Source organism: Sceloporus undulatus, chromosome 2, assembly GCF_019175285.1.
Source record: "Sceloporus undulatus isolate JIND9_A2432 ecotype Alabama chromosome 2, SceUnd_v1.1, whole genome shotgun sequence".
Lineage (NCBI taxonomy): Eukaryota > Metazoa > Chordata > Lepidosauria > Squamata > Phrynosomatidae > Sceloporus > Sceloporus undulatus.
Window position 1 is genome coordinate 197983173 of NC_056523.1, and position 11221 is coordinate 197994393.

Below are 11221 nucleotides of genomic sequence, written 5' to 3' on the forward strand. Positions count from 1 at the left end.
TTGGGAGTACCAGGCACACTTCACCTGCTGCACATCACTAGATCTGATGCTCAGTGTACTCTGGTTCAGTGCTGCTGAACATGGAGGATCTGCTTTTATCATGGTAATAATAGTACACCTTGGCAAACCAGCCTATTTTCCATGAATTTGTTTAATCAGGTTTTTTTAAAAAAGGCATCTTTATTGAGGATATCAACCAGAATAGAAAATCTCTTTTGGTTTTAGGACCACATTCCAATGTGGAAGAAGACTCTGAGAGTCAAAAATGGATGGAGCTAAGATCAAAGTGAGCAAATGTTGGTGTAATTCTTATCCATTTGGACATTTTCCTACCCAGCCAAAAAACACAGCTCAATTCTAAGCATGCCTACTAAAGAGTAAGTGCCATGTGCTAATCTTTAGAGCACATGGTTAGTTCGTCAAGCCCTATGCAATAGGCCCCCAGATTGCAGAACAGAACTCTGTTATACACAACAGCTCCAGATGCTACAAACTAGAGAGCTCAGTTATTTCCTAGGCTCCAAAAGCCAAGGCCTCCTACATGAAAGCCAAGTGGCTTTTGTTGTTGCTCTGTGTCTCCAAGTCAACTCTGTCTAACTAAAAAGATTGTATGTACAGTGCTGTGTAAATTTACAGCGCTTCATAAATAAAGGTTAATAATAATAATAATAATTATTATTATATTGAGACACACACCTAGAGTTTTCTTGCACAATGCATTCAGTGAGGGTTTGCCTTTGCCTTCGTCTGAGTCTGAGAGTGTGACTTGCCCAAGGCCATCCAGTGGATTTCCATGGCTGATCAGGGATTTGAATCATGGTCTCCCTGCTCTGACATTCAAACTACTACACCACACTGGGCCCAAGGATGTTATCACACTAGCTACAAAAGAAGTGTTTGAACAGAATAATAGTATCTGTGGCTGGTACTTATCACAGAATTTTGTGTTCGTCCTGCTTCTGCCTTGTGTTCCATTCATTACTGTTATGCCCCTTTTCACTGATGGGCAATAGGCTTTCAATTGTGCTGTTATTCCATTCCTGCCTTAGTGCAGTAGGTGCCTTCTGCTGCTGTTCCACTTCTCCAGCAGTCATCTGGTGTGAACTGGTGTGATTCTGCTACTCTCCTCCTCTCCCCCTAGCAGCAATTGTGGCTGCCAACAGCTTCCCAAAGTTGGCTACTGTGTGCACACTCACACAGCAGCTGTCTTTGGAAGGCAGATGACAGGTGTAATTGCTCATTCCTACCCTTTCTCCTGAAAATTGGGGCTACTTTGTGAATGTGCACGTGGCAGCCCCGTGCTTTAAAGGGTGGAATAGTGACTGTGGCAACCAACACCTTTCCAAGGCTGGTTGCTGTGTGACTGTGCTTTGGGATTGTTTGTTCCCCTCCTTCCTCCTAGAAGGCTATGTTTGACAGTACAGAAAACAAATCATGGAGGCATGGCTCGCCAAAACATTATCATGGGAACAGTGTGATAATAAATTATGCCATTCTTTTTCCATGGATTCAACTATCCACGGCTTGAAAATATTTCAAAATGATATAAATTTCAGAAAGCAAACCTTGCTTTTGCCATTTTATATAAGGGACTCCATTTTACTCATTAAGCCAGGACCAACTGTTAATTTTCAGCCTACTGTAGCTCACAATATTGTTGCAAGGATAATCTGCTGGGGAGAAGAACCGAAATACTATCCTATATTCTTTGGCACATTCAGATTTTTAAAGAATTGCTGGGTTTTCTATTTCCTCTCAGATCAGGCAGTAGACAAAATTGCCCAGATTGCGCAGAAGAGCTGGTACATACTCCATTGCAGGAAAGTAGTAGATTTTGTATGAAAAGATCATGAAAGAAGTGGAAAATAACAAAGGGATGGTTAGGTTGAAACAGAAGATGCCAAAATAGGATTTCTTATAGCAAAGAATGGAACACTGTCAGAGCTAAGTAAGAAACTAGAAGACCAAGACCAGATTATCCACTTGAAAGAGGAGCAAGGAAGACATCAAAGATGCTTAGGTTGGTTTTCAAAATATTGATGTTATACAAAATACAATTTCTATGAATTCATTCATGCCACGTCCATAATTTACCCCAGAAGCAATATGTTCTATACTTGTATGGAACTATAGTATGCCAGGTAATATTAAACATGATGGCAATTTAAGAATATTTTTAAAATTAAAATTAAAAAATGTTAGGGGAGTTCTGCAGCTTTTCTTTGGTTCAACAACTTTGGTTCCTGCTGCTGCTAAGAAAAGCTCTGCATTTTATCAAGAGTCACCCATCTTACTATTTATCAGAGCTTCCACACTTCTAATGAGTGCAGGTAGTAGCAATGTACTTTGTTTCATTTGTCCTTCTTCTACTTCTAACCCCCCTCACAGAATTACACAAAGGTATAATTATGATTAAATAAATAAATAATAATAATAAAATAATATTTTATTTATATCCTGCCCCCCTGGCCAAAACAACAAGGGCGGCTTACAAGTCAAAACAATACAGTCCTGTATCCCCATATCCTGCCGCATTTACCTGATTTACCATCTGGAGCAACGGGTCTAGAAGCACCCCCAGATTGTGAACACAGTCCTTTGAGGGGAGTGTGACCCCATCTAGGACTAGAGATTGTTATACAGTACCTAGATTAGAAGCCCAGACTGTAAATACCTCCATTTTGTCCAGATTCAGTTTTAATCTAATTTTCCTCATCCAGTCCATTACCACTTTAAGACATTCATTGATTACTTTTTACACTTGCATTCCACTCTAATATAGCATTGTTTTTGCTCTAAAGGAAGAATTAGCCTAAAATAGATTTTCTTTAGCCTTCATGCTTTTCAGTATCCAGGATCTTCAATTAAAAAGAGTTTCTCAAGCTCTTCTCTAAGGTTTAAACTATTCATGTAGCACATATTTGAAGAGGCATTTTTAAAGGCAAGACTTCACATAGGAATTTTCAGGTCCTATGAAGCACCCTCACACCCTCCAACTGTCTCAATTTGGCAGGGATAGTCGTGCTTAATCCTGTGTCATTCAGCTGCTTTTAAGATGTCCCAGTTTCTCTCTCCTCCTTCCATCTTCCCTCTCTGCCCTCAGGTCACTTAAACTGCTCCAAAATGAGTTCAGAATGCAAACATAGGCGCGTTACAGATGGGCCTAAGAGGCGCCGTCCTCGCGCCGCGCTTATGCGTGAGGGGCGGCGCTTCCGGATGCGCCTTGCCCCTCGCGCATAACCGATACGTCAAGATAGCGGCGCCCTATACAGATAGGCGCCTCCATCTTGATGTAGCGGACGCTCTGCATCCGCACGTCCAAACCCAGAAGAGCCGTTGCGAGTGCGTGCTTTGGCACTCGCGGCGTCTCTTCCGGTTTCCTGGAAGGAGCGCGATTTGCGCACTCCTTTTTTGCTCCATGAGGGAGTCGCGTGGTTTGGTTGCTGCGGCTCCCTCACAGAGCAAACAGCAAAGGGCCATAGTTTGTACTTTGCAGGAGGAGAGGAGAGGAAAGGGCAGAATCTTGCCCTTTCCAGTCGGCTTAAGCAAAAGCAAACTGCTGCAGATCTGCTAGCTTGTGTGTTCTTCCTTTTTAATAACTTTTGCCATCCTGACCACATTGGCTATACAGATCCTGGTTTTCACCTGTGAAATGTCAGAGAGTATGTATCCCCTTCTCAATCCTAGGATTGGTTGGACATTTTATAGATGGAAACTACATGAGGCCAAGCAACATCAGAGTATCGTCATATGGCAGAAGTTATAATGAAGCAGAACAGACAAGCTAGGAACTGTTTGCTTTTGTCTGAACCTACAGGGAAAGATATGATTCTATCTCCTCTTATTCTTTCCTTCCCTGCTAACTGAATGCAAACTACTTTTGTGCCTCAGTATGCAGCAATAGAAGTAAGCTGAGGAGAAAGTAGGAAAATGGAAGGTGAGAGAAAGACTGGGACATTTTAAAAGCAGCAGAAAAAGTGGGGTGACAGAGGACTAATTGGGACTGTCAAAACATGATAGTTGGAGGGGCGGTTTTGGTGCTGCTGCCATTGTGCATCCCATTTGTGTAGAAATGGGCCCTCTAAATCTTACTTTTTTAAAAAAAACTAAGGCCCCATTCTCACTAGCCCATTTGCACTGGATAGAACTGGGTAGATCCAGTTGCCCCCATACTGAATCAGCCCAGTTACAAGTGCCCACTATGTTTTTCCTCAATCAGGACAATTTACCCCTCTGAAATTCACATTTGCAGTACCGCTTCAACATGGAGCCTCCTTTGTTGTCAATCAAATACACTTCCACTTTCATCAAAGGTGACATATCCTACAACCACTGGCCAACGGAATGGGTGCTCCCCCCCCACTTTTAAAAAAACTGGTGGCAGTGTGTGAATATTGTGTCAACTTGTCAAATTTAAAAACCTCCAGGTGTGTGTGTGTGTGTGTGTTGTGTGTATTTGGGTCATTACAGATTGTGGCAACCCTAAAATGACCCCATCCTGGGGTTTTCTTGGCAAGATTGGTTCCAAGGAGATCCTGGGGTTTGCCTTTCCCCTGAGGCTGAGAGAGTGTGACTCCCCCAAAGTCATGGGTTTCCTCAGCCTTCCCTCTGAATGCCAGCCTCTAGCTTCCCTTTCGCTTGCAGCCCAGCATTTCCTCCTTGGAACCTCTTCCCTTCCCTTACAGCCCAAAGCATTTGCATAATCTGTCACAATAACAACAACAACAACAACAACAACAACAAATGTTGCTTGCAGGGGAGGCCACCTGAATGCCATCTCTGCATCTCCTTTCCCACCCCAGAATGCAATCTCTCCTTACATACACACATGTAGCACAAGCATTCACACATTGTATCAATTTGCCAAATTGAAAGGGAAACATTTGTAACATCCGTATTGTAGCATTCGCATATTCTGTCACACACACAAAAAAATAATTTAAAAAAAAATGCCACATGCAAAGTGTGGTCCTGTTCCGGCAGCAAGCAAATGAAAGGGAAATGTAGCACAAGCAGAGGCATTCTATCAATATGTATCAACCTGTAGAACAAGCATTCGCATAATCTGTCAAAAATAAAAATACAAAAGAGAGAGAGAGAGAGAGAGAGAGAGCTGCCTGAGAGAGGGGAGGTATGTTCCGCCCTCTGACCTAAATCCCTTGCCTGAATTTGACCCAATCATGATCCCTCCTCTTTGGATCTCCTTGCCCTGCCTCCATTTTCCACCCCAAAATGCCATCTGTCCTTCCCTGTGAATCGTCTTACACAAGCATTCGCACTGGATTTGCCCTGGATCGAGTGTGAAAGACCCTAATTCTGATGTGTTTAAACCGGTGCCAATGGGAACTTCTGACTTTTAATCCGGGTTACAATTCAATACAAAAGGTAGTCTGAATGGCCCCCAGACTTAAATCTACTTCCTCAGATGCAAATGGTAGAGTGGAAAGCTAGGGACAGACCTATATATGCCATTAGTGTCAATTCAAATTTAAACTCAAAATCCTTTGTGTATGGAAATGAAGTTGCAAGTTCAGTTTTAACAATGGTCTCATTGGTGACTTGCCACTTCATTTCCATATACAAAGGATTTTGAATTTGAATTAACATTCTCACACACTAATGACATATATAGGTCTGTCTCTGGCTTTCCACTTTGATCAAATGCATCTGAGGAAGTTGACTTAAGTCTATGAAAGCTCATGCTGCCGGCTTCTTTCTTTCACCTCAAAGGTGCTACCAGATCTCTCTACGTACTGATCCTACAGACTAATGGGGCTATATAGGTACAAACAAATAGTATAGGATTCCCTCAGGTCCTTCATAGCTTCCTAGGAGTCACCAGATATAACAACCAAATAAGTAAAGAAGAGATGAATGAGATGAAATAGTCATAACTCTAGAAGTCTGCCTCACTACATTTATGCTGGGGAACAAAATTATACTACTAATAACTTTAATGGAAAAGACATAAAAGTCGTGGTGAACATAACCGGAAAAATCTCAGGTCCAAATCAGCGTAAGTGTGTAAAGTTGTTCAAAGGCCCATCAGTGAAGCTAGATGATCTCTTAAAAATCCAAATGAATCCTTTCGGACTAAGTCCCAGTGGAACATCAGCCCATTAATTCATTTTGGATTATTTACAGGAAATGCATCAGCAGAGAAAGATTTGCTCCATTTGTAAAGCAATCAGTAATGACATTCCACATGTGCTGGACTTCCTAAAAAGAGATGGCAAGTTTCCTGTTATTGAAAACAATTAGCAAAAAATTTAACTAGCTTTATAGACAATAAATACCACAATAGGTCATAATTACTGCAAAGCTGCTGTGTTTTGCTAGCAACAAACTCATACTTCAGCCTCCTTAACATGATTCGGAACAACCCATTAAAAACCAATTTGTGTTGCTTCTAATCAGAAAAGTGCAGCTTCTTACAAGTTCAACCTAAATGTGAAGTGTGAAAGGTGCAGAGCAAAGGGAGAGCAAGAAAGGGGTCATTCCCACTTGCGGTTTAAATCGGTCCCCAAATCGCATGACATTGAATTGACGATTTGATTCCACAAAATGCATCATTCCCACTATGAAATCAAATTATTTCGCTTTCCAATGGATTCGTATTTTATTTAGCACAATTGTCATTCCCACTGGGGTTTGCGGTTCCCCTTGAACTTTATTGTACATATTAGAATACTTGTGGATTCACTATGTTTACGCTAAGGTATACAAGTAGGTCATTATTTCTTTGGATTACCCTAAATGCAAAGGTAATTACCATAAAATGCTATTTGCTATGTACCTTGTGGGCAACCCATTGCTGCTTTCCTTTCCCATGGAACGTAATAAATATATTTCTCTGCAATGTTGGTCTCCTGAGAATTTGTATTCCATGTGGTGTTGTTGCACGCTATCGTGCCATCATTATGATATGTATATCCATATATATTTACCTTAATTATTTATTTCTGCACTATCCCCTTGAAGTGTAGTGACAAGCATAAATTAAATAAAAGCTTTATGCACACAAACACATGCCTAAATGTCCATGTTTACCTGTACAGATATCATAGGAAAGGATGATGTACTGTAATTATGTCATTTTTTTCCTGGTGTGCTTTTGCATGGACTCAATGTCACCTGCCCGCCCCCCCCAGACTCCAAGATAAGATTGCATCAAACAACATTTCAGAATTGCGTTTTGTTTGCCTCTCTCCAACCACCATTACATCTCCAAAATTGGTCATACTCTCTCAGCCCTTTCCTATTTGGGGGGGGGGGGGGGTGGCAGAGATTTTTTGGGAGGCTATAAAGCAGAAGACCCAATTTATATTTCTGCAATAAACGCCTTCTAGCAGTTCACAAATAAGTTGTGAAATGAGAAATGGTTCCATGTGTGCTGCTTTGAGTAGGAACTAGAACTGACCTCCCCAGTGCAGAAAAGGCAGGAGGACTCCCCAACCTCATCATCTGAGAGGAACTGTCTTTCTTTCTAATCTGGAAATCTCTTTCCCTAAATTGAACATCCCTTGCCTCATTCCTTGCTGCTTGCTCCATCATATGTTCAAGGAGAAGGTTCAGCTGCCTTGAAGAGCGTTCCATCATTTTTTCTGCCATCTTTTCCACCATGCTTCAATCTTGCCTTTTGTTGATCATGGCAAGTCTCTCAGCAGGGGTCAGTGTGGTCCTTTGCCTGGATGTGTTGTTCACTGAGTTAAAGAGGATATATATTATGAAACACAAACATCAGATAGGCAATACACATCCCATGTAAGACCAAAATGATTATGCCCCCAAGGAAATGCAGACAACATCTGCATGGCATATCACAACCTCAACCATTAAGTAATGTATGTAGAGAAACATGTAAATAACAAATCTCTGGGTTCTGTGGACAGTGATGTTTCAGGTTCCCTGTGCTGCTCATTACTGGGCCCATCTGCCACGACCTCCATCAGAGTAGCTTCAGCAGTCTCTTGCACTTGGGTGCTGTCATCTTCCTTGTCAACTGGAGAAAGAGTTAACACAGTCTCCTCTTCCTCTCCTGGGAAATCTGCAGACAGAAGTAGTGGCACATAGGGACAGAAAACCCTGATTTTTTTGTACAGAAACATAGGGAGCATTGTGTTTATCCAAAAACCCTTTCAATATTGAGCATAGGAATGGAGAGGGACCCATTCACACAATGATAATTACTCTCAGAGCCACGTGGCTATTTGGGGCGTGGGCTGAAAAAAGGCATAAGGGACCAAAAGGAAAGGAAGACAGAAATGTACGTCCAGATCACCTTTTGAGCACTATTCTTTAGTATTTACTCATGCCAGAAATGCCCATGTGTAACCCGCCCAACTTCATTCCCTTACCGCACTCCCATCACACACTTACAAAAGTACTGGAACAGCCATAACACGAATGCCAGCAATCTGCATGTTCCAGTGCATTACCTCAAACTCAAACAAGAAAAACAAAAAAGAAACTGTACTGGGCAAGTAGAGATCATCAAAACAACACAAAGTTGCTGTACATTCACCTTGTCAAAACAGCTCTTCAGAGCCTTCCATGGGCAGATTTTCTTGATGTGGTGCCATGCTGGATTCCACGTGATCACTTCCTCTCTGGACCATCACCAGAGAGTGAGGTCACCCTTTTCGCTTCGACGCTGGCATCTCCAGCAAAAATATCATTGAGCTCTTCAAAAAAGGGCATGGTTACCGCACCCATCCCACTGCTGTTGGCCAGCTGGTTAGCAACTTTAAAGTTACGTTTCATAGTTTTTGCTTTGGTTCTATACTCCAAACCAGTTCTGTCATGACCTTTGTCCCTCATCTTTTTAGCTATAGTTTTGTAGACATCGATATTGCAATGGCTGTGGTTCAGCTGCATTTGTACGGTTTCCTGGTACCAAATTGTGATCAAATCTATCATCTCCTCCCTTTTCCAAGCTATCCCCCTCCCACTTTTTTTGACTCTGCCAGTGCTAATGGAAGGTTGTGTTGTGTGACTGTGATCTGTGCTGCTATTTCGGAGAGTGATGCTCTGTGAAGAGGGTTTTTTCATAAATGGCGCTGAGGCAGGGGTTCAGGGGTGGGCACAAAGGGGCAAAAGGTCGGGTATAGGAAAAAAGACAATAAAGGGGGGAGGGCAAAAGTGGGCACCAGTGCCCCTGGGCCACCTGTGAACACCCTCTCTTCCGGTAAAGTCCAGCAAGGAACGACTGCAAAATGGCACCTATGGATCCGCCCATCACCCTCCCCCAAAACCTCATGGAGGCAGCAAAAAAATTCCAATTCCAAAGAGTACTGGGGCATTGCCATGGAATTGCAATTTGCCACAAATGCAACTGATCGATAAATCAATCATTAAAAGAAAAGTAAAAAAAAAAAAAGTAAAAGCCATGGACCCACATGCCAATCTCCCTCTATACATCTGCAGCGGCAACCCACACAAGACAAATGAACAGGATTCCTAACCGATTCCCCACTGTTAGGAACCCAGAATTGTGTTGTATCGGATTTTCGCTAAAGTTATTTTAAAAAGGTGGGAGGGAAAATATCCACAATTTCTTACTACTTTGCCACACAGGGGGAGGAAATGGCAGCTTCAGGAAGGGACAGTCAACACCCCTCTCCCCACCCAACTGATTGGTCCCTCCCCAAATATGATGCAAATACAAAAGATCAGGATCTCATTTGCACTAGTAGAACATAGTTCTGAATCGAGACTTTTAAAAAGAACTGCCAGAAAACTACTGTTCAAAAAAACTGAATTTTTTTGCTTATAAATCGCTTCAAAGAGTGCCTAGATGACTGCATTAATCTCTGATATGGTTTCAAATGGGAACCATGGTCATATAATCCGATCAGTAATTTGATTTATTTCATAGTGAGAATGAGCCCCATAAATTGGAAAATGACTTGAAGAATAGCAATAGGAAGCAGCCTTAGGCTCCATCCAACAATGCATCTGTTGGACTTCCTTTGAGGCTAAGACTTTGTGACTTGGCTCTAAAGAAACTTGCCAAGAAAACCCTGCGTAAGTTCACTGCGTTAGGGCTGCCATAAGTCGGAAAAGACTTGGAGGCACATAACGACAAAAACAACAAACTGTGCCCTCTCCAAACATGAACAGTGGAGCGATTCTAGACCCCTAAAAGGAACTTTTCCCAAACAGACAATATTTACATAGTCTTGGGAAAGAAGACAGATGCAAGACAGGGACCACCCTTGGGTCTTTTTCAGTGCCTGCCTTTGAGAACAAACATGCCACTCTCTCTCTCTCTCTCTCTTTACAGAGTTTATTTGCGCTTTCGGCTGGTGCATCTCCGCTTCCGGCCACGGCCACGGCCGCGGCCCCTGATGGGACTTGAGCTTCTGCTCCGACTTCTGCTCCAACTTCTGGGGATCTCACAGATAATCACCTGCATCACAGGTTCGATCTCCTCCATTCTTGGAGAGTTTGAAGGCAACTCAACTGCAGGCCTTGGTGATGTCTCCGGAGCCAAGGGATTCGACATCTCTATCTCTGGTCCCACTGACTTATCCTCAGTGGAGGGACCAGGAGTCTCCTTCCTAACCTGGGCCATGCTTTGGGTGTGTTGGCGAAGGCGAAGGGCCTTCAAGAGATTCTCTAGCTCCTTCTCCATGAAGTTCCACAGCGATGGGTTGTCGTCTTCTTCAGCTTGGCCAGACCTTTGAGTGATCATGTCAAGTTCTTCCTGGAAGAAGGTCACTCCTCTGTTCCTCTCCACCTTGACTGGACTTTCCAGTTGTCTTTCGAAGTTGCTCTCCAGTTGTGTGAAGCTCCCAATCTTCTCAACCATGATGTTATTTGCCAGTTTGGTCTCGGACTGAATCCTTTGGCTTACAAGACTCTTGCTAGTGGATTTCCTCTCCTCCAGTTGGGTGGTGCTTGGAGACCACTCAGAAACGAAACCCTTGCTGGTGACTTTCCTCTCCAGTTGGATGGTGCTTGGAGACCACTCAGAAACTAAACTCTTGCTGGTGGCTTTCCTCTCCAGTTGGATGATGCTTGAAGACCTCTCAGGAGCTGAACTCTGGCTGGTGGCTTTCCTCTCCAGTTGGGTGGTGCTTGGAGACCACTCAGAAACTAAACCCTTGCTGGTGGCTTTCCTTGCCAGTTGGATGGTGCTTGGAGACCTTTCAGAAACTAAACTCTTGCTGGTGGCTTTCCTCTCCAGTTGGATGATGCTTGGAGATCTCTCAGGAGC